Below are 22,674 nucleotides of genomic sequence, written 5' to 3' on the forward strand. Positions count from 1 at the left end.
AAAAAAAATTAGACAAGCCCTGTGTGTTTGCAATTACACTATTCACAGTGCAGTTGTCTGTCCCTGTACTGGATAGTACCTTGGGATTCCCATAGAACATACAGACTATCCTGCCCTCACCTGAGATCCATCACAGCAAAAAGAAAAAAAAATCTACCTGACCACAGCCAAGCTTAATCTCTAGATCCTAATATACATGAGACTATTCTTGCTTATGAACTGAAATTAAATTCAGTTACAGGGAGCTACAGTACTTGTTTCTGTGCACTATATGAGATATTCTCTGTGGAGAAGATGCTGGAATTGACAGATCATTAAAGGATAAGATTTCATCTTTCATCTCATCACCAATAAAGCCATCCTACCAGGGATGCTTCCACGCTCACACATTTCTGATGATTAGAAACACAAGGTTCAGAGGTAGACAGCCACAAACAAGCCAGCCCATATGTCCAGCACCCAGTACCTATGGCATCATTACCCCCACACTGCTCTGATCATAGATGTCAGCACTGTCCCTTCTACAATGCATAACAGCAAATTCCTGCAAATCTTGGGGAAGATGTATCCGAGTCCCTAAACACTTCGGAGCATCCATGTTGGAGATTTTCCTGGTTGGCTTCAACACTTTACTCAAAGTTTAAAATCTTCATCAAAGTTTAAAATCTTCATCCTGACTCAATCCATCTGTGCAGGTTTCATAGTACTTGCTCATTTTCAGTTTGGAGGGGAAAAATGCAGGGCAAGCAGATAAAGCAGCTGCCTGATTTGAATTTCACTTCTGTCCTATAACTCTGCAGAGGTCAAGAAGAAAATAACAGGTGAAAACTGCATCTTGGAATCAGCAACTAGAGTTTTATGGTGTTTCCACAGCATTACTGTGCACAGAAAGAAGTAAACAGGTCCTACCAACTGAATCAAGAGTGCAGGACTTGAAGCGCATGTACAGCCTGCCAGGATAGGATCAGATAGCACAGCGCTCCTTCTGCCTTTCTGAAAGCACTCCGATTTAAACTTGCTTTTGAACATTAGAGAATGTTCAATTTCACTGTCCTAGGCAAAACCCAGTCCTGTAACCAACACACACTCTGCACACACCATGCCCAAACTGTGCTCTGCTGTGCAGGTGCCTCAGGGTTGCCAGGACTCTCCCTAAGCTGCCTGCACCTGGCTGCCAGCTGGTTTCTGTGCCAGAACATCACACTGCACTCTGAGTTTGGGAGCTGCAAGTAAACTTGAACTCATTTAATGTCTCTCAGACCTACCAAGTTCAAGTTTTAATTTCACTAATTAGTTAAAACTTTCTGCCTGCACAGGACAGTGGCTTGTGTATATAACTTCCTCAAAACTTGTGAGAAGTCACTGAAAACATCACAAAAGGAGGACAACATACACTCACTCCCCCACAAGACTACCACATCAGCAAGATTTAAGATTTAACTATGTACATGTTTTGTTGCTGCTCTGTAACCAAATCGCTAAATCAGTATTTGTAAGGAGACAAAGCACAGGGATCCATCTCATGTCACCATCCTGGGATATGCACTTTCAGCCCTTTGATAATTTCAAGAATAGTGTGCTGACCTCTCAGGTAAAGCTGTGAGGGGAACCCCCATGGACTGCACTTCACAAATACTGTGCAGCAAGCAGCATGCACAAACATGCAATAAACTTATCTGGTATAGTACAGACATGTGGAAGGACCTAATGTGCCAGGCCTCCAGACCACCCAGGCTAGATTCGCACAGTCCACAGGTCTGCTGCAAGCCGATACACAGCTTCCACCTAGATCTGCCCCAGGCAGTCTCCCTCTACAGCAGCAGGAGGCTCAAGCCATTGTGTCACACACCTGAACAGGGAGATGTGCACACATTGGGTGTGGGAAGACAGAACCAAGGGGGTAGGCCACTGAGGCCACGGGGCTGGCATGTCCTGGAACAAGGAGAGGCATCTGACCCTGCAAAGAGTGGTGCCTCCAGGGGGTTGCCCAGGGGAGAATTGGGCAAATGCTTCTTGCTTACATCAGATGCTGCATCTCCATGGAGGTTCAGGGCTCCTTGCAGCCACAGGTCCCAGCTGGCCCTGTCTTCTCCCACATGGGCACAGCTCAGGGCCACATACAGCCAGCACTGTAGGACATGCCCACTCTTGGAAAGTATTTCTAGGCTTAGTTTCCTGCTGGAAGCTGTTAGCAGCAGCAGATCCCTCCTGCTTTCTGGAGACAGCCAATTTCCTCATTGGCAGTGACAGGTTCAGAACTTCAGCTCAGCACAGACATCTTGTATTCAGCACAAGGACAGAATTCCTTTCACACATTTCAACTCTACCAACCTGCTTACACAGCCCTGTCACCAGAAAGTCCAGAAGCCTCCCTAGGATTTAAAAATAGCAAATCACTATGCCTTGTACATTTTCTTCCTCATGTACAGGCACTTCCAGAGACTGTGCATACATATGTGCATGTATCTTGCTGGGGGGAAATTGTGCTGAGGATGTTTTATATCTGCTCCTCAATGCAGACCTGATTCCAGCCCAATGAGAGCTACAGCCCCACACGCGGGAGGATCCTGCAGTGTGGCTGCTCCTGGGAAGACACAGCAGATAAGCCAGCAGGCCTGGTCCACCAGCACTGCCACCTGGGAACATCAGCAGGGAGCCCCAGGAGCTGTGCCAAACAAGCAGCTCTGCTCAGCCAAAGGGGGCCAGCACTTCACCTCAGCTGCCTGCTGTCCCCAGCACCATCACACTCATTGGGGTTTTCAGTCTCTATCTTTCCAGCAGCTACACCACTCACCATCACTTATCTTAGTCAAAAGCAGCAACTCCAACTGCACATTTTTCTGTGGAGACAGGTCAGGTCTCCCTCCAGCTTTTGCAGAGCTGTGAGCTTGCACTGCTACAGGCATACACACCCAGCATCGCTCCATCAGCAACCATTAATTTCTCCAGCAAAGCCTAGCAATGCCTCATAGAACCCTGCCCTGAGGCTGTTCCTCATCTCACTGGTATCCCCATCACACACACCTTGATGACCAAATGCCACCCAGCTGTGCCACCCCAGTATTTGTGGTCTTGATCGCCTTTTGGGTGCTACCAGTTCCTTGCTCATTTCCACTGAAAGCTTTTGTTTGGGAACAGCTATTCCTGGGAAGCATTTGTTTGCTTTATTTGTGGTCACGGAGCCCTAACTGGAGGGTAAGTCACTACTGTATCCCTGTTTACAAATCTTAAGTGCTCCATTTCCAAGACAGACACTAATTACACAGGTTTTGGTTTCTGCCAAAAAAAAACAAACAAACAAACAAAAAAAAACCACCAGCATAGCTCAAACTTGTGAGCATCTGCCCTGTCCTTCCTTGAGCACATGACTGTAGAGACTGATGGTTTAATATTGTCATTTCTTTTGGATTGTAATGCTCTCACTTTAGCACAGCAACTCATTTTTAATAGAGTTTGGAAAGATTTTTTTGTATGTCTCTCCTTCTATGCCAAGGATGTTTGCTCTCAATTTATTTCTGCTCTTCTTATCTTCTCAAGAACTGCATCTCTTGTTCCAAGTCCTGCTCATTTTCTGCTCCTTATTGCAATTTTTCTTTAATTTCATCTTGTTCCCACACTTCCCAATCACACATTTCATCACTTCTGCTTCCCTATTTCCAACAATATGTGATTTCTTTATCTTAATTGTATCACCCAGTCATCTGGTTCCAGGATGGCATCTCTTTACCTCACAGTGCAGTCCCTTTAATCATTACTGCTTCTGGCATGTATAATAATAGCCGCGACAAGCTGTTAGCTTTCACCTCCCAGTTACAGTCACACATTTTCCCCCCATGTAAGTCCTAATGACAACACAAATGCAAAATCCTCCAGACATCACTCTCTACGGCTCACAGAAGGAACCCACCACTTCATAAGCTCCTCTGCTCAGGTGAGCAGCAGGGTGACATACAAGACCAGCCCCACAGGGAAGAGAAGCCTTTCTGAAGGACCATCCCCAGCCTCTCAGAAGCACCCACGAGCAGACATCCCTGTGCACCATCTGTCCGGCAATGCAGCCCAGTTTCTGCTCCCCATCCACTCCCAGCGGGATGCTCCTGCCCACAGAACCTGTGCTGTGCCGAGTCCCCAGCCATAGCCCAGCAAAGGGCAGAACTCTGTGGGTGGGAAGAATGCAACCTGCCCTACAGCACCAGACACCCTTTTTCCTCCAATCCACCAGGCTGGGATTCTCCAAGGCCCACCTACCCACAAGGAAACAGAGCTCTGCATGCTACATAACTAGCCAAGGAAGTGAAGCAGAAGCTTCAGGCTGCTGCTGGCTCACCCATCCCCTTCACACTGCACAGCAGAGGGGGCCCCTCACCACCACTCCCCCCCCCAGGCTAAGGTACTTGCTGAGCATCCTGGCACAGAAGGCAGCACTGACTAGCTGTGCCACCTGACGCTGAACATACGAGGGCCCTGGCACTGCCAGGCAGTCTGCACAGCTGGATTGCAGGCACCTTCACACACTTCACTGCCACTTACACCTCCACTCCACATTCCACTGCACCTGCAGACCCCCATGCCAAGATTTTGGGTGGCTTGTTAATGTTTTGGAACATTTCCAGTGCTTGGGGAGGTGCCGCTCAGCATGGGACATAATAGCTCTTCTCCAGGGAGAGGGGAGGGGACTGGCCTCAAGGCAGACTTGAAGGAAAACCCTCTGCAGGGCACCCCAACAGCCGCAGAGCAAGCAGTCATGGACAGCCCTGCACCTGGGTGCCTCCTCCATAGTTGTGGGCTTTCTGGATGGAATTAAAGCTCTCCAAATCTGATCTCCAGCCTTAGCTCCAGGAAAAAGGCAGAAAGCTATGAATACATTGCAATTTGTCAGCTCTAAGAAGTTGTACATGTGGGTAGGAATAATATTGAAACTAAGAACAGCTTAAATGCCACCACAGGAGCTATCATGGTGTTGAAGGAATAGCTGTAAGTGTCACTCAGTGCCTCTGTTCATATTCTGATCTGCAGGCATTGCATGCGAGGTTAGCAAGATCGTGGCTCACACAGAGGAGCATTTTACATGTCAGAGGGCATTGTGGTACCAGCCATGAATCAGTGGCCAAGAATATCCAGCCACCTGATTTGCACAATAGTAGAATTGAATCAGAGCTTGAACAATACAAGTCAAACAAAAAGAGAATGGAATGCAGGGAATTATAAAGGAGGAGAATTCTGAAAGTTATTTAGTTTTGAGAAAAGCCCTGTAAGTAAGGCACCATATTGAGTATTTGTCAATGTAAAGTGATCCTTGCTGATCTATCAGAGGTCTCTAGCCAGGCCCATGTTAAAGGCCAGCAGCTCAATTTGAGGAATAATGTTCTCCTGTCAGTTTTCTGGGGTGCAGGCTGTGTTCATGCTCCATGTCTCAGTTATACACCATGCACAAGACCATGGCCACAACATCTGGGCATGATGGTACCGCAGGTCAGCAAATTAACTGCTATGTTACAGAGAGAAGCAGTCAGAAAGGACCAACCACTCTGTCCCCTGGCATTTAGAAGATAAATGAACCCTTTAAAAAGTGGCTGCACTTGTAGGGTTCAAAAGTTTAACATATCATAGGTGTAAACACTTAGAAACCTGGGCAGAGAGAACGAGGAGCAGCCAGGAAGTGTCTAGGAGTGGAGAAGATTCCAAATATTTCCAGAACTGACAAGCCCATAAACTGCTGCAGGAGGAAGAGCTGCATATGAGAGACAAAAGGAGAGGAAGTTTGTTAAGTAGTAATAAAGCAATCTGTGCAGCTGGAACAGGACAGCACTGGTTGACTCAGATGCCTGTGCATTTATGTACAGAGGAAGAAAAGCATACAAAAAAAACTACGCAAGGTTCTAACCAGCAGCAAATCTGTTTAACTGCCCTGTTAAGACTCACACCTGCCAAAGCAGAAGCATATAGAGAAATAACAGATTCATAGAACAATGCCACAGTCTCATACCATGCCTCCGTCTCAAAGGTAACCAAGGTAAGCCAACCAAGGTAAGCATGGACAAACACTAGTAAGAGGCAGAATATGCAAATATTGGCAAAGATGTATAAGATGACCATCAAAAGAGTGTCAGCAACTGCAGCTGGCAGAAACAAGGGGAAGGTGCTGGACTGGCCCCTGGGAAGTAGCAGCTGTGAAGATACCCTCTAAGCACCAAACCCAGCTCTCCACAGGTTGCTTTATAGAACATGCTTTATAGTACTGAGACTGGGTAGTCCTGGATTAAGGTGTGTCCTAACCCAGAAGACAAGGCCAGGGGTGCAATTTATTTAGTGCATGTGACCACAGTTGGTCACAAGAGCAGTCACTCTCTGCCTGCCTTCCAGAGAGTAAGATCAATGCTTAAACAGTTGTTGCCCTTCTTGGACTTGGCCCTTCCAGCCTGGCTGAGAGCACGCCTTCCTCCTTTACAGGGTCACCAGTTTCCAGTGAGGTTTTCTCTGCCCTTTAACAATATCCCATAAGACATTTATTATCACCCCATAAGACATGGCTTCTCATTTTCATTCAGTATTCTCAGTTGTTTTCTTTCACTCATTTACATCTTCCTCCTGAAATCCTTGTTCCCAAACTGCATGCCTAAATTATTTTCAACACTGTGAAGCTATTTTAAAACACCAAGTGTACATCCATGTTACTGAATAGGATTTTATTACAGTCACACGCAACAGACATAGCTAAGTCACAATCCCTTGCATGTAAGCTACCACGAAGGTTTAGTTCTGCGACCAGTCCCCTTTGTCAAAATGCAGGCTAATGAAGTATTCCTGCGCTGGTCACAACTCCTGAGTTGGGAAACAATCCTCCATGGTTTTTGGAAATTAAAAGGCCGTTTTAATCATGGTAGTATAGGACATTCAACAAATGCCATCCCATGCAAACCTGACCTTTCCTTCCTCATTCTGTAGATCTGCAGAGGTGATCCTCCTATTGCACAATCTGTTTTTCACAACAAACACCCATTACCACCCCCCATCCTGCTTTGCATACCAGGTACATAGATATGGATGTCCTAAGATCGCTTTCTTCTGAGTTACCAGCAGCAGAAATGGCACTTTAATGTAGACCAACTCTCCACCACATTTGTTTCTCTAGTCTTTCACAGAGACATATAACCTGTCACTTTTCTGTTTATAGTTTTTCCAGTGTTAGCTTCCCCATTGTTTAGACCTTCCTAGCAGGCCTCAGCTATAAAAAATAGTTCAAGTTGGCTCTCAGAAATGAGCAGTTCTGAATCTTCTTGTTTATAACCCATGCTCTTGGCACAAGTGCATAGGAATTAAATAACTTTGTTAACGTACCTTTCCTAATTCCTCGCTGCACAGACACAAATGCCTCAAGATCTTATCAATCCCACTCACAGTCAGAGACTTGTAAGCACAGGCAGCGACCCAGATAAAGATATTCCAACTGGTGCATGAAATCATACCAAAGCTCTCCCCAGTCCTCCCTCCATAGACTGCTGCAGCCCTGCTGCTTCAGAGAGATGTTGCCCCCAGCTAGATCTCTGAGAACTGAAGTTCCCTTCTAATCAAATTATCATGCCAGTGACTGTCTTTGCCATCATCATAATTAACCTCCTCACACATGAAATGCAAATGATCAAAACATTTATTTTCTCCAGGGCTCTGTGCAACTCACCGTCTGACACAAGCAGTGGCTGGTCCGTCACCATACTGGGCCCAGGCTCTGCACCCTGCACGTGCACCTGCAGACCACCAGTATGGTGGAAGTGCCCCTGCCCTCCCTTTTATCTCTTCTCTTCCTCGGGAGAAAGAGAGGGTGGGGAGGGAGCACAAATCTAAAGGCAACGGGCAGTTAATTACCCTGATGAGGAGGGATGGGGGAGTGGGAGCAATAACAATGAGGCTGGTAATTGGGAAAAGACCACCCGCCCCCCCCAGCTGAAGCCTGCAGGACAGGCACAAGGCAGGTGAAGCCTGAGAGCTGCTCTCACCCAAGCTCAGGAGAGGTGCTTGCTCCATATGGATGTGTACTGCCCATGCTTCAGCTCTGGCAGGGTTTGCCAGGTAGCAAAGGACACCTCCACTTTCACCCCTGCACTTCTGACAAAGCTTGTCTGTGGCACGTTACCTTCTGAGGTTACTCAGAGCCCTCTTCATCCTGATGGTCCCCCCCACAGTTTTTTTTTTTTTTTTTTTTTTTTTTTTTGTCTGATGCTGCTTTTCTTTCACTTGGGAACGATGCCCTCTGTATAGGATGGGTGGACAGCCATAGAGAGAAGGGAAGCTGAAAAAAGATTTCTTTTTTTCATTCCAGGCCCAAAGCTCTGAAACAGCCCAGTGAAAACTGTCTCCAGGTGGAATCTACACAGAATGCAGCCTACATGGCCAGCTTTCTGTTTTGGTGTCTGGAAAAGGAAAACCACAAATACTTATGCTTTTCTTTGACTCCTAGCAACAGCGCTCAGTGTTGTGAATAAAACCACCCTGGAGCTCTGCAGGAAGTACAGGAGGAGGACAAGCCCTTGGGCTAATTTACAAGTAATGAAAACACTTTTTACACAGTGTCTTGACACTGTAGCAGCCATTTTCTCTACAAAAAACACATCCAATATTTGTTGTTCTTTCAGCCAGGCTTTTCCTGCTCTAGAAACAGTTCTGAAGTGCTCTTCAGCATCCCCTGTGTTGCTAAATTATTTGTGGCTGCAACAGGAGTGTTCTGGTGGAAGTCTCTTCCAGCTGGGCGGCGCACAGCACCACAGCCCAGCTCCCCGCTCGCCGTGGGCACCACACTGCGCTCCTCTGCTCCCGGCCAGGCTCAGCCGCTCCTGGCAGCTGCAGGCCAGCTCCTGCGAGACACCGCTCCGGCATCCCCAGGTGGGGACACAACGGGCCCCGTGGCTTGTAAAGGCTTTGAGGCGCCTGCCTTGCAAAGCCATGGGAGCCACCAGAGCACCCTTGCAGACTCAATACTGGTGACCCATTAACAGCCAGATCAAAGAAACGCCTTTTCCTCATGCACCAGCCAGCAACAGCAACTGTGTCTGCACCATCCTCAGAGCTGCAGCACACACAGCAAAGCACACCCACCAGCACAGCCTTAAGAGCACTCTCCGGTACCCCCTCCACAGAGCGCAGCTCACAGCTCTTGCTGCATCTGTAAGGAGCTACGCTCTCCCTGTATACCAGACACTTCTTGGACGAGGCATTTTCAGAGGCCCCAGCTCAGCAAGCTGACATCATGTGCCTGATGTTGCCAAACAAGGATGAGCTGTTGCTAGAACAATCAATTTTTTAAAATCTCTGACTGTTACCCTTAGTCCTGCAGTAACTATAGTAACAGCTCTCAGGGCTTCCCCCTCTCCAAAAGGCTCTGCAGCTGCACAGCTCCGCAGCACACAAGGCTGCATGTGGTGGCAGGCAGGCTGCTGGCTCCCAGTACCACCTTCTGGGCCAAGCTGCAGGTGCTGGTGCGCCATGGACTCTGGCCCTGGTCACCTCAGGGCTGCCCACCTTCCCCTGCCCTGGTGGCACTGTCCCAGGCTGCAGCAGCCACCTCTGGCCCCCTGCAAAGGGGCTGTGTGGGCACAGGCAGCCCTTGCCCTCTGGCCCACCCATCCTGTGCAGTGCCACCTCCAACACCTGCACTCACAGAGGGACCATGCACGCCACAAGGCAAGAGTGAAGAGCAAATCACGCGTGACTTGTTTGTTGAGCTGAGTTAAAAGATCAAGCAATTGATACTGGAATCAGAAGCACACAAAGAAGGAACAGCCAAGTACATTGTCAGTATGGTACACTTCGGCTGCTGCCAGCTCATCTCTTGGCTCCCTCCAGCATGCCCAGTGCTGCCGAGGCTGGCGCAGCTGCCAGCTGAAGCAGACCTCTCTCTTTGAAGTGGGGGCATAAACGCTGCCATAGGGGTACACCCTGGTTCAGCTGGTGATCCCATCTTCAAGGCACTGGCTGCACACAGCCTGGTCCGGAGCGTAGCAAATCACACAGCCCTGGCAATGTGTAAGGAGACCTCTTCCCAGGCACCCCTCTCCCCTGGCACAGGAAAACAGATTGTCCTATAGCTTAAGTTTCCTGGAAGACATATGAAAGTAAAGATGTCCTTAGGCTTTGGAGGGGACATTTACCTCGTTTCTCTCTAGTTCCATTCTGCTCAGTAAAAATGCAAATGAAATGTTGTCATTAAGTTCACTCTTTCTTGCAATGCAAATGATGTGCATGTTCCTTCTGTACCTGCCCACCTCCCAGATTTAGGAGGCGGAGAAGCAAGGAGGGAGGTGGGCTGGCTGAATTGCAATCTTAATTGGACTCCTCCCCAGAAAACATACACTGTGAATTTTTCAAAATCATATAAAACACATAATATCAATTATTCAATCGTTCTGCTAATCTCAAGGCCTCCAAGAAGACCTTTAGCTTTGTACAAAAGCTATACATGAAGTATCAATTATTGACAGCCTTCTCATCAGAGGATTAACACCCAAGCACATATCTCTTCTGAAATGCAAGTGGAACATGTGATGCTCTCCTGGGAGGTATTACCTCTACTACTCAAAGTGCTCTTGGAGAGGCTTCATCACACCAGATTCCATCACTGCATTTTATAAATCCTGTATGATTTGACACTTTTATCCTGCAAACAACTTTACTGTATAATTCGTAGTTCTTTCCAGACATTACCAAGGCATGTGTAACAAGGTACATAAATTTAAGAGATTAATACAGAGGGCACATTTGACAAACATGTATGCAGGCAATGTCCAGTGTCCCATGGAATTGCTCAAAGGGCCTCACTGCATGCACACACCATATCAAGAGGGGTCAGACCTTTTGCACAAAGTGAAGAGAGCAGACACATCAGGGTAACCTTGAATTCATCTAGCCTTGTTTCTCTTTCCCAGCCCCAATACAGAGAGCTGCATCCTTCATTTGAGCAAAAGGGGGTCTAGGTGTTCTCTATTGCTCATGCTCAGCTGTGCAAGGAGGCAGAGCATGCACACCAAACGCCATGCCCAGCAGAGCGCAGGAACCTGCTTTGTGTGCTTGGAGTCACCCAGTGACCATCTCCTGATCAGCATTCATCAGGGAAGGATTCAGCTCCATCCCAAACTCTCCTGTCCCACAGCAGCACGCTGCGGTGCATCACAGGCTGTGTGTTTGCAGAGTATGTCCCCCAGGCCAGCTGGTGCTAGAGCCTTGTGCCAGAGCCGTGCTGGGGATCCGCATGTGGCTCTGATGCACATGGGGCAGCCTGAGTCGGCATCTGGCTGTTTCAGACAGGGACAGCGCATTCTGTGGGTGTAACTGAACACACGCAGAACCTGTTTTTGTTTGTTTGTTTGTTTGTTTCTGTTTTGTTTTGTTTTTCACTGTGTTAGTTTTCTGCCACTCCATCAAGGCTGGAGATCATAGACACCCTCAAAACCCCTCACCAGGGAAGAGGCACGGTAGGATGATGTCCCTCAGAACAGAGGTTTCATGGCCGATGCCCCACAGCCTCCATGGACTGCCGCCCCACAAGGCCTTTCATTAGCTAGCAGCTCCAACTGCCTAATGAGATGGGGCTTCAGTCATCTGCATTTAGAATTTCCTTCTCTCTGTGGGCTATGAACAATGGCCCAATGACTTTTCACCAGGTGGACAGCTCTGCACATCCTAGTCATACATTCTCGGGTGCACAATACAGGGAAAGCATGTGCAGCCTTGGAGTTACAGCTTTTATACTCAGGGCAACAGAAGATGGAATGAAAGCTGGTTGTATTCGGAGAAAGGTTCACTGTGACACACAGACCCAGGCTGAATTCATCCCTGGAACTGAAGGAGGGGTCTGGGTCACTCATTATTACTGCAACAGAAATCACTGTCAAAATGCATATCCTAGGTTTACAACTTTAGCCCAACAGCTTGGGTTAGAAGGAAGACATGGGCATGACCTAGTGCTGCTATTGCAAGGCTTATGTGTAACTAGCAGAGCGCTGGTCTTGAAGTTTTCCTCCTGCTCATATTGGACAGTTTCAGAATTATGTTCTTCAGATGCAATGACACAGTACCTCTGCCACTGGCACGTATTCCTCTAGAGAGCTACTATGTCTCCTCTCAACCTTTGTTTCAGGAGACCGTTCAAGCTGAGCTTCTCTCACAAACTGGGTTTTCCCTGCATAACCTTTCTCACACAGTGCTGGGCATTGTGTTCACAAAGGGCAGCTCCCACACCCTGTTCCCCAGATGAGGATACTCTATTCATCCCCTGTTGCTGTCAGGACCACTTGCTGTGGAGGCAGCCCAGCAACTGTCCAGGCATCACCCTAGGCACAGGGTAAATGGCAGAGACTGGCCAAGGCAGATGTTTTTCACTCAGTTCTGAAAGCAGTTGATGCAGCTGCTGCAGGCTGCAAAAAGCCAGGAGCCTGCCAGCACCATGCAGAGGGATTGGATGCCTCCCACAGGCAGGAGGGGCAGGGAGAGTTAATTAAAACACACTGAGCAAGTGTAAAGTTTTATTACAGAACGCAAAGGTAGGCTGGTTTCTCCAACACACATCTGCATAATCCAGACTGGGCTCCTGCAGCTGCACTGCGCTGTGCACGCTGCTGACACCGATATTGTTTTCATCTATTTTATTGAAAAAACAGTATCCAAGGTTTAAGCTGCATAACAAGCCCTGCCGTGCAGTAATGCCTTGCTTTCTTTCTGCAGACAAATCTAACTGGAAACTCCCAGGTAGTAAGTGACCATCCTGCAGACAGGCATGCCCATCTTCCTGCCACCTCCTTTTCAGCAAAATTGTGAAATCTCGGGAACAGGCAACATGACAGCAGGAGGGGAATTCCAGATCCACGGCAGGTTGCAGTTATACCCCGTGCTCCCAAGCCATGCCAGAACTGTCTCTACTGAGCATAGGAGAGTCACCAGGAGATGTGAGGTGGGTACATTTCTCCTGCACAGGTGACTGTGTGCATATGCCCTGGTAGCAAGTACCAATTCCCACGGGGAAATGAGCTACACATGAGTTATACATGAGGCAGAGCCAAGGAAATGGGTCAGCACTAGTAGGCTGAGACCTGCTCCGGCCCAGCCAAGCACAGGAGCCAGAGAGCATCTGAGCTCTGTCTGGAAGCTCCACCAACACTGCAGGGCTGTTAGAGCCCAGATCTCAGCCTGTTCCTCCTCCCAGGCAGACTGCAGGAAGCAAATGCCTTTCAGAAAATGTATTGGCAGAAGCAACGACACCTCGAACGCTGGAGGTGTGAGAAGCACAGGGTTTTGGGCAATACTTAGCCCTGAACCTCTGTTCGTGCCTTTACTGCCAAGCAGGGAGGAGAGGGCAAGGGGGAGGCAGGACTGTGGATTCCACTTTGGCAGGACAGATTACATAAAGGGGGAACGAGATTGTGCTGCCTCATTAATCATGATAAAGAACATGCTCAAAGAGAGCCTGGCTTTCAGCATAGTAATTAATGAGCTCTTTAATTTTAGGCTGTAACATCCAAACTACCCCATTAGGCAGCAGAGCAGCTCCAAATGTCCTTGCCATGTGATGTCAGGGAGATGCACAGGGAGCTCTGGAGTGCAAAGCACAATGGGCTTTTCCCACAGTGTCAGAGGTTCATGGGCCATGGTTTCAGCACATTGGAGGTTTAAATCCCTCCTGACCAGGTCAGCCATCCTGTTGGCCTGGAAGAAGCCAGGGATCTGCCATGCCTTCCTGTCCTGTTTCTGCAGGGGCTCTGGGATTCTGTGTTTCTGGGGATCAAAACAAAGGGATGGAGAAAGCAGGCAGCTGCCTCCACTCTCAAATGATCCTAGCCCTACATCTGAGAGCAGCTCAGAAGGCATACAGCACTGGGGACTGGGTATTTCCACATCCCACCTGCATGTAGACAGGTGGCACAGCTGAACCCAGGAAACCTCCTACAGGGTGCAGGCAGGTTGTCTTAGAGCAGCAGGCCATGGCTCCTGCAAGCTATGTCTGGCTTCCTGATGGTGGAGAAAGAAGCGTATGTTGGGAAGAGAAGGTAGCGTTTGGTCCTTCCATGCATTCTTCTTGGAATTTCCTAGTGGACTGATGTTCTGTGGCATCCTGGATGCTGTGCAGGAGCTGTGGGGGTTTCAGCTAAAAGATAGTCATCCTTGCCTCTCCCTCCCCATCTCCTGGCACCTTTCCCAAAGCGCACTGCTCTGCCATGCCAGAATTTCCACTGCGAGCTCCTTGGGGCTACCTCTGCTGCTGGCTGCATGGCCAGGCAGGTGAGCAGAGCACTCCGCAGTGAGCAGCTGCACTGAGGAGCACCAGCTCCACAGCTTGGGAGGGTCTGGCACCATCAGGAGGGCTCCCATGGCCACCCCTGACAGGGCCACCATGCCAGGACTGGGCTGTGCCCCCCGTGCCACCTTGGGCTGGGGCAGTGCCTCCAGCAGAACTGGAGGGTGCCCAGGATGGGTGCTCCCAATGCAGTTCATTTTTCTAGAATAGCATTAGCAAAAATATTTCTTTTTCCCTGGTTAAAACCCAGCCCTGCCCCTGCTGTTCAGGGGAGTGAATATACCATATATACAAATTGGAGATTTGCCCCCACATATTTTTCTCAAAGATTCTATATCTTTTTTTTTTTTTTTTTCATAATTCTAGTCATAAACGTCACATGTTAGAACCCAGATCTCATTATTGTGAGCAGGGAAATGTATGCCATGTAATAAATTCTTTTGTGGGAAATAACCCTGGTGACTAGTGGAATGTATGAATTTATTACTCTTTGTAGGAGCCTTTCCTCCTATGACTTAAGGAGAGATCTATCATTCTACAGAAGACCTTGCTGGTTCTCTGTTTGGAAACCTTTATAAAGCTTTATGTCACATTTCCTGCCTTCGTGTCCTAGGGATTCATTCAGCATGAATCACATTAAAAACAAGGTGTTCTGAAAACAGGCATCAGTGCATCAGAACTGCAAGGGCAAGGTGTGCTGACACCGTTCCCACACCAACCACCCTGCATGAGTGGCCAGCTTCAGTGTCCACCAGGGCTCTTCTCCTGGTGCCCACAGCTGCTGCACTTTGAACAGCTGAAAGGTGCTGACACCACTCAGCCAGAGGCAGCAATCTAGGCAACACCGAATAGCACAAAAGAAAATATTTCACTTCTTGTTTGGTGGTGGCTATGGTCATAGGAAAGGGCCACAAAGCCCTTGTCTTGTTGCATTGTGAGTTGAGGACAGGTAGATCTGCCACACTTCAGGAGAGGTGCTCGTATGCAGCCACAGCAGTTGTCCAGGGCCTCTTTGTCTCCTAGGCGAGGAAGCCCCTGGAATAAAGAAAACAGCATCATCTGAAACCTCCTGACCCGAACCCTGTCTCCCCTGTGCCCCTCTCCCTGTGCACATCACCTCCCCCCCCACGCCCCGAGGACAGCCGGAGCAGGCGTTGTGTGGCCATGGCGTGGTGTCCAGCAACAGCCCTCAGCAGCGCTGCAGCCTCCTCTCCTTCCTGAGGCCAGCAGCTGCAGCACCGCAGGGCCTGCCAGCAATGACTTCCCCTTTGGGGTGCTAGGGAGTGGGTGGAAACGCCCCACCCTGAGCATTTTGAGCTCATGGGCTCCATTTGGGAAGCTGCCCCACAGGGAGGCTGCAGGTGCCCTGTGTCTCCAGCAGGAGCATTAGGTATTCTGCTGGCTCCATTGAGAATGGGTGAGCTTGCTGCAGTGGTGGTGAGATGGGGCTGGCAAATGTGGAATATCGCAGGAGTAAATTGCATCAGTTCAGCTCCAGACATTGCATTAAAGAGAAATGACACTCCCAGCAGGACACTACCCCACTGCACAGGTATGGGTGTGCGAGCACTTAATGACAAAGCTGCTCCAAAATTATGCCTTCGTATCCCATTGTCAAGTTTATTTTAATATACATTCAAAACACTCTGAATACAAACCTTTGCTGTAAGATTACAAAATGCTCAAGCACTTCTGCAATTTGGATGGCAGGGGATCAATTATTTGGGCATGGTTTTGCATATAATGGCCTGCAACAGATTGTAAAGTTTCTCAGTTAGTGAAGCAATTATGAATACTGAATACAAACTAATGGCTAGAGAGTGGTGGAACTGGGCCATCTGGACTCAGAGACATGCTTCTGGCTAAGAGGGGAAGGACTGTGGGGAGGAGACTAAGCAACATGCTATAAGTACTTTGTTAAGTGTGATCTTTATGGAGCCTGCTGTAACAGAAAAGATGTGGTGTAAGAAACAGACTCCAGGAACAAAAATAGAAATAAAAGTAAGCATAGACAAATGCAAAAATAAAAATAAGAGAGAGAAGTGCTGAAAATTGTATTGCCAAGAAAGAAGTTCAGACTTCACTTCTGTGTGATTACTGTTTATTCCAGAAGACCAGATCACTTTGTTTGTTTAATGATTCAAAGCAGAATATTTTCAAAAATCTTTGAAAGCATTCACAAACAGTCTCCCATCCAGCCAAAACCCAGCTGGCAAAATTCCTGGGTGTGAGGAAAGATTTATTTATCTCTTCTCAGTAATGAATATTTGGTTTTATTTTGTTGAAAAGGGAAAACAGTCAGAGTTTTGACCATGCAACGTTACAATTACTGCTCTCCCTAAAACAACAGAACTGAGAAGAATGGCTCCAGAAACCATCTCCTTACAGCACGTTCCCAGCACAGGGCTCCGGCGCACACAGTCCCAGGCTGTGTCCTGCTGCTCCAGCTATGAGCAGGCTGACCCCAGGCTCCCCAGTATGTCCAGACTCCTATCCTGATTCCCACCATCATGCCCAGGGCATCAGGCCCCTGCACACCCCTCCAGTGGCGTGCAGATCTGCTGTTCTTGTGCTTCTGGCAGCATTTTATTGCCAGCACATCGGCACTCGTCATCATCAGAAGCAACGCTGCACGAGTGCCCTGAAAACAGAGGCATCGTGCACCCTGGAACTGCCCTGCTCCGTGCTGGCTGAGCAGCCCTGGTCCACATGCAGCGACAATTGGAGCTACGTGTTTTATTTCTTGTGTTTTTCAGTCCATTCATAAAAAATGCATGTAGGATGAAAGGTTTTACACAGCAAACAGAACTGAGATTTAGGGCTACAAATGTCAGATTTCACAACGCTCCCTCCATTCAACTGCTCAAAGGAAAATCACATCACAGATATCATGAGCTGGGGGATGGGGCCACAGATTTCCTAAAAGTAAATGAAAATGACATCAGGATTCATTTTTCTCCTACTTTTAAAAATCAGCCTAGCAGGAACATCAAAGTAATACATGAGTCTGGTCATTCCCATAACATATTATTATAAATCAAAAACAAAACCGTGGTCAAGTCAGGTAGAAAATCATCTTCCAGAGAGATCTGACTGAGCTCAGCAAAGGAGAAAAGGCTGACACAACATCTTTAAACATTTTTAATTACTCTGTCAAACTGACAATTACAGAGCTAATTATTAGGAAGACAATACCAGATATACCAAATAGCACATTACCAGTATTTTTATGTAATTATGTAATTTAATGAATTGAAGGCTACAGTAATGGACTGTATCTGGTTAATTAAGGACTCCCTTTCTGCTAATAATGCCATTTATGTTCAGTTCACTATGTTTGTTTTTCTTCTGTAAAACCAGGCATGTTTTCTCAGACGAGGAAGGATTCTTCCAGCAGCTCATATGCCCCTTCTGTTATTGATGGTACACAGGTTTTTGTTGTTGTTGTTTTTTGTTTGTTTGTTTGATTGTTTGTTTTGTGGTGTGGACAATGTGCTCCATTGACTCCTTTTCATTTCCAGCTTTGCCTTATTCACTAGGCATACTAGTGAATAGGGCAAATACTAGTTAACTAGTGTTAACTATGGCCCAGGGCTGGGCTCCTGCAGCTCTGTTGGCACTGGCATCCCAAAGCCATGCAGCACCCTGGAAGAAGCACCCTCCTGCCCCAGCAGCCCCAGCCAGGGCAAGGTGAGGGTGGGGAGCGCAGCAGCTCGCAAGGACCCTGCCCAGCAGCATGCTCCTGGCCCTGCATCCACAGCAGCAGCAGCACCCATGCCTCTGCCAGCCCCCATCCCTGCACCCCATGGTCAGGGCATGGGGAGCTGCTGCAGAAACGTGCCCAAGCACAACGGGCTGGCCAGTGAGGGTGCGCCCCATGGCATGAGCCACATGAAAGAAAATAAATAATTTAAACATTTTCCCTTGCAGATAAAATGTTGGGAAGGTTTGGAGCCTCCTAATTCCTCATTGTTGAATGAAAATTGTCTCATAAATTATTGATTGTATTTTAAATGTACCCACAGAAGCCATTTTAATTCTTCTTTTCTCTTTTTGGCAATAATTAACCTATTTACATTTTTTAATCACTTGAAGATATTTCCTGCTGATTGTTATCTGGACGGGAGGGATTGCCTGCTACACAAGCCCACCAGTTTGGGGAGATTCCAAAGGGAGGAACTGGCCATGGGAAACCTCACGGCCATGCTCCACTGCCAGGCCAGAGCCTCACATCCCGGTAAGGTAAACCTTTCCCTAGTCAGAACAGCAACATTAATAGCAGTACCAAATCCCTCCTGAGTCCCAGCCCAGCCCCAGTCAAAGATTGCCATCTGGCTGCCCTGTAGGAAGGGGCTTCTGTGCAGAGACATGCCCCACGGTCTGGACGGGGCTGGGCAGCTGCAGGTCCCATCGTCTGGTCCTCGCTACCCAGTCACTGCTGCTCAGATGCTTGGCACCAAGAGCCAGTCCCAGAAAGTTACCTGCACATCCCAGAATCAGCCACTAGCAGAAAACAATGCTTAGGATTAACAAGCACTTCTCCAGAGATCCACCTCAGGGGGTGGGACATATACTCTTGAGCACACATAGCAGGATGGTCCACTGCTCTTGGCTGCAGCATGGAGAGGACACTGCAAGCAGAGTGAGGCATTCTGTGATGGCACTAACATTGCAGGGTCATCACAGATGACAGATAGAAAACAGCCTAAAAATTGCATCTGCCCCAATACTTATGCAGAAAAAGTTGCTGAGCTACATCTACCGTCCCTTGCTCTCCTGCACAGCAGAAGAAGCTGCAGCTGAGATGGTATATGCGTCTGAGGAGCAGCTTGACTAAGTGGGCAATAGAAAGGAATTCTGTTAAAGCCCATGGGTACGGGCACTTGGATCATAGGAACAAAACTGCAGTGCTGCTCACTGTGAGTGAGTCAACAACACATCAAAGATGAGTTTGGGAACGTGAGCTATGAAGTTTCTGCCGCCTCTCTGAATTAGATCGAAAACCTGTCATCACAGGTTATGGTAGGCATTGCTTTATGTGCTGCCCACCTCCAAGAGGAATGCTCATCTTCTGGCTTTTCACTCTTGCTTCAGGCAGAGGTGCACATGCAAGGGTAGGGGGCTCTAATCCTGGCAGTCAGCCCATATACACCATCTGCCAAACTGCTCTTTTGCATTGGTCTCAGTAGCTTATTTCATTCTTGTTACAGAATAGGTTAACAGATCCCAAAACATGGCTAAAAATAGTAGTGTTTCACCCCAGAAATCATGGGAAATGTTGTAGTACTGTATCAGTTTGCTCAGTTTATGGGCACAATGGGTTCCCTTCAATGGAATTGGCAGCATGTATTCAAAGCAAGTGATACTATTGAAGTAGAAAAAGCAAAGATGCCAAATTAACTTCTCTAGTAGCCAGAAACACCAAGAACTAAGAGAAAATGGGATTAAGGAACATCTCTGTGTGCTAAGTGTTGGTGTAACTCACAGACTGTCCAGGAAAGCCTTACAGAAAGAGAGCTGGGTGCCCATGAGCCAGCTCCCTATTCCAGGGCTGACTTCACGCTGCCTGTACAGAGGGGCAGGCAGTCCCCTTTTGCAACATGCTCCAAGACCTGGCAAAAAAAAGCACCAAACTAGTCTCACCGTATTTACAGTTTATTCGCATTAATGGCACAAATTTTTGGCCCCTCACTACAAGAAAGTTATCAAGGCCGTGGAGCATGTCCAGAGCAGGGCTACGAAGCTGGTGAAGGGCCTGGAACACAAGTCCTGTGAGGAGCGGCTGAGGAAACTGGGGGGTTCGGTCTGGAGAAGAGGAGGCTCAGGGGAGACCTCATGGCTCTCTGCAACTACCTGAAATGAAGGTGTGGGGAACTGGGGGTCAGCCTCTTCTTGGAAATTAGGAGACATTTCTTCTCAGAAAGAGAAGCCAGGCATTGGGACGGGTTGCCCAGGGAGGTGGTGGAGTCACCATCCCTGGGGATGTTTATGGAAGGGTTGGAAGTGGTGCTTGGGGACATGGTTTAGTGGGTGATATTGGTGGCAGAGGGACAGTCGGACCAGATGATCTTCGAGGTCTTTTCCAACTTTAACAATTCTATGAAATATTTTGCAGGTGACTTCCCCACAGAGTTTTACTAGCTTTGCCTACCATGCACAACCAAACACATTCAAGCAGTTCTCGTCTAAGTGAAAGCTGTTGTTAAGAAAGAAGAAATTCAATAATGTACTTGTAAATTAATAAAATCCTGGCAAATGTGAAAACATTCTGGGCTTTTGTTGGCCTGGAGATTTATTCAGTGTTGCAGGCTTCCCAGCTGAGGCAGAAAATATCATAAACCTGCCAAGAGAAATGCCTCTGCAAAATGTTCCAGGCTCAGCTATAACATTCTTCTACCTGCTGGCACAGCAGCCTTGGTGCCCCAAAAAGGCCAAGAGCTGAACCTGCACGCTCTGCCCCCTTTGTCCCTGTCACAGACCAGTGAGTAGCATTAAAGCTGACAAGAGTTGATTGTTCCGCAGTTTGGATTTGGTTTGGGGGGATCTTTCAAAGCATCATTCTTTCTAGGAATATAATACGCCTGAAACTGTGTTATATGCCTATCAAAATCAGCACTGTCCACGAGGGAGTGCTGGGAAAGCTGTTACAGGGATCTGGGCTGTGTACCAGATCCTGTTTGCAGCCAGCCCAGGTTCCCGGCTGTGCTAGTGCTCACTGCTTGCTCAGGCAGCAGCAGCTTTTGTCAAAGCACTCCCATGACACAGCCACCTCTCCCCCGAGCTCCCAATTGGTTCCTGGTTTCCGTTGGGGCTGCACCTTCAGACAGGTAGATATCCACGCAAGCTGGGTCTGCAGCCTTCTTGCTGGCAGGGCTCCAGTTCACCGTGCTCTTTGTGAGAGCAGCGTCATGCACAGAGCCATCAGGACACCAGCATACTGCACATGGGGTGCTGCCAGGGGGAGGAGTGTGCAGGGAGCAACATGTCAGTCACTGCCATGCCTCCTAGCACAGGAGCAGGATGTGCCATACAGGTTTGGGCAGAGCCAGGCTGGGTCCCCTGCAGCCCAAGTCCAGCAGACATCCCAGGACACAGCAGACCTGACTGCTGCAGCAAGCCCCAAAGAAGGAGCATTACTACCTCTAGGACAAAGGCTGAAGGCCATAGTGACCTTCAAAGCCCAGCAACCTCCACGGAATGTGAATCAGAGGAACAAGAGTAGACACTTGCATGTTCCCCAACGAGCTGTGAGCCCAGCAGCTGGTGCTCCAGGGTCCTGCCAGCCTCCAGCTGTCATTGCACATATCCCATGGGAACCAAAGCAAACATCAAGGTTTATGTTTGCTTTCTTGAATACAGAATAATGAAGGAGCAGTGTAGGTATGGGGAAGGCTGTTGGCATTGTGCCATGCCAAAGAAATTATACTGTTTAATGAATGTCAGAAGAAAAATGTTTTCCCATTTAACAGACAGAACTCTGTGCAGAGGATCATCAGAACAGCCTGCAGCTGGCCACACCAAAGGGCAGATGCCTTCGCTGCAATTGTTTATTGTTACCTACACCCCAGGGCTTATAGACAGGAGCACATACCCTGGGCTCCCAGTAGTGCCCACGGCCTGTGCTGGCAATATCCCACTTCCCAGCCCTGCATCAGAAATGAGCGTGCTACAGAAACTTGGCCAAACAAAATTTCCCCGCCGTGAAAATTTCTTCTCTGAGTGATCCCATCCCGGCTGTATATGAAAACTCATTATAAATTTAGGCAGAAATCAAAGCAATTTATCTCTGAAGACATATCAGCATGAAGGAGGGGAATAGTACAGGGCACCATTGCCTCCACAGCAGTAGGGTCCAGGAGAAAAAGCTGTACACAGACACCTCTTAGAGGACTTGGGAACAACCACAGCTTTGAGCTTCCCCGAGAACAGACTCTGCTCACTCACAATGGAAAAGGCACAGGGATAATAAGCAAAGCCATGTGCCCTGTTAGAGTAGGGGTACACAGGGTAGGGAGACCAAACTTACCCCACAGAGCCAGGAGCTTACAGTGAGGGAAGGTAAAGAAGGAACAGCCACATCCTGTGAGAGCACAGCAGCAACAGCCCATCTGAAGTGACACCTGTGTTCCTGCACCTGCCTTTTAAACAGGCCAGACACAGCTCTCTTGCCCTCAGTCCCTGCTTTGAGACAGAACACTTTACTCCTGCGGTCTGAGTCAAAAGCATTAACTTCAGCCCTCCAGAGAGTCTCTGAGCACTGTACCTACCTCTACCACTTCCCTGGGTGTCAGCAGCTGATCCAACATCTGGCTGATAATCTGTCAAGACAGCAGAATTCACAGCAATTTTTCTAGGGTTTGTAAATGCTCTGGAGCCCCCAAGCTCAGGCACGGGAG

At 48.2% G+C, this 22,674-nt stretch overlaps 2 long non-coding RNA genes across 2 annotated transcripts; one reads left to right on the forward strand and one right to left on the reverse strand.

The window, feature by feature from the left end:
* The first annotated feature begins 7,882 nt into the window (after nt 1-7,882).
* Nucleotides 7,883-9,910, forward strand: LOC137864941 (uncharacterized). Its single transcript, XR_011101698.1, has 3 exons — nt 7,883-8,067; nt 8,318-8,541; nt 8,631-9,910. It is a non-coding gene; the product is annotated as an uncharacterized lncRNA (long non-coding RNA).
* A 2,707-nt stretch (nt 9,911-12,617) lies between these two features.
* LOC137865060 (uncharacterized) lies at nt 12,618-22,383 on the reverse strand. Its single transcript, XR_011101734.1, has 3 exons — nt 22,305-22,383; nt 15,937-16,026; nt 12,618-15,313 (listed from the first exon to the last, which is right to left on the reverse strand). It is a non-coding gene; the product is annotated as an uncharacterized lncRNA (long non-coding RNA).
* Between the last annotated feature and the right edge of the window lie 291 nt (nt 22,384-22,674).

The sequence above is a fragment of the Anas acuta genome, chromosome 15 (genome assembly GCF_963932015.1).
Source record: "Anas acuta chromosome 15, bAnaAcu1.1, whole genome shotgun sequence".
NCBI lineage: Eukaryota > Metazoa > Chordata > Aves > Anseriformes > Anatidae > Anas > Anas acuta.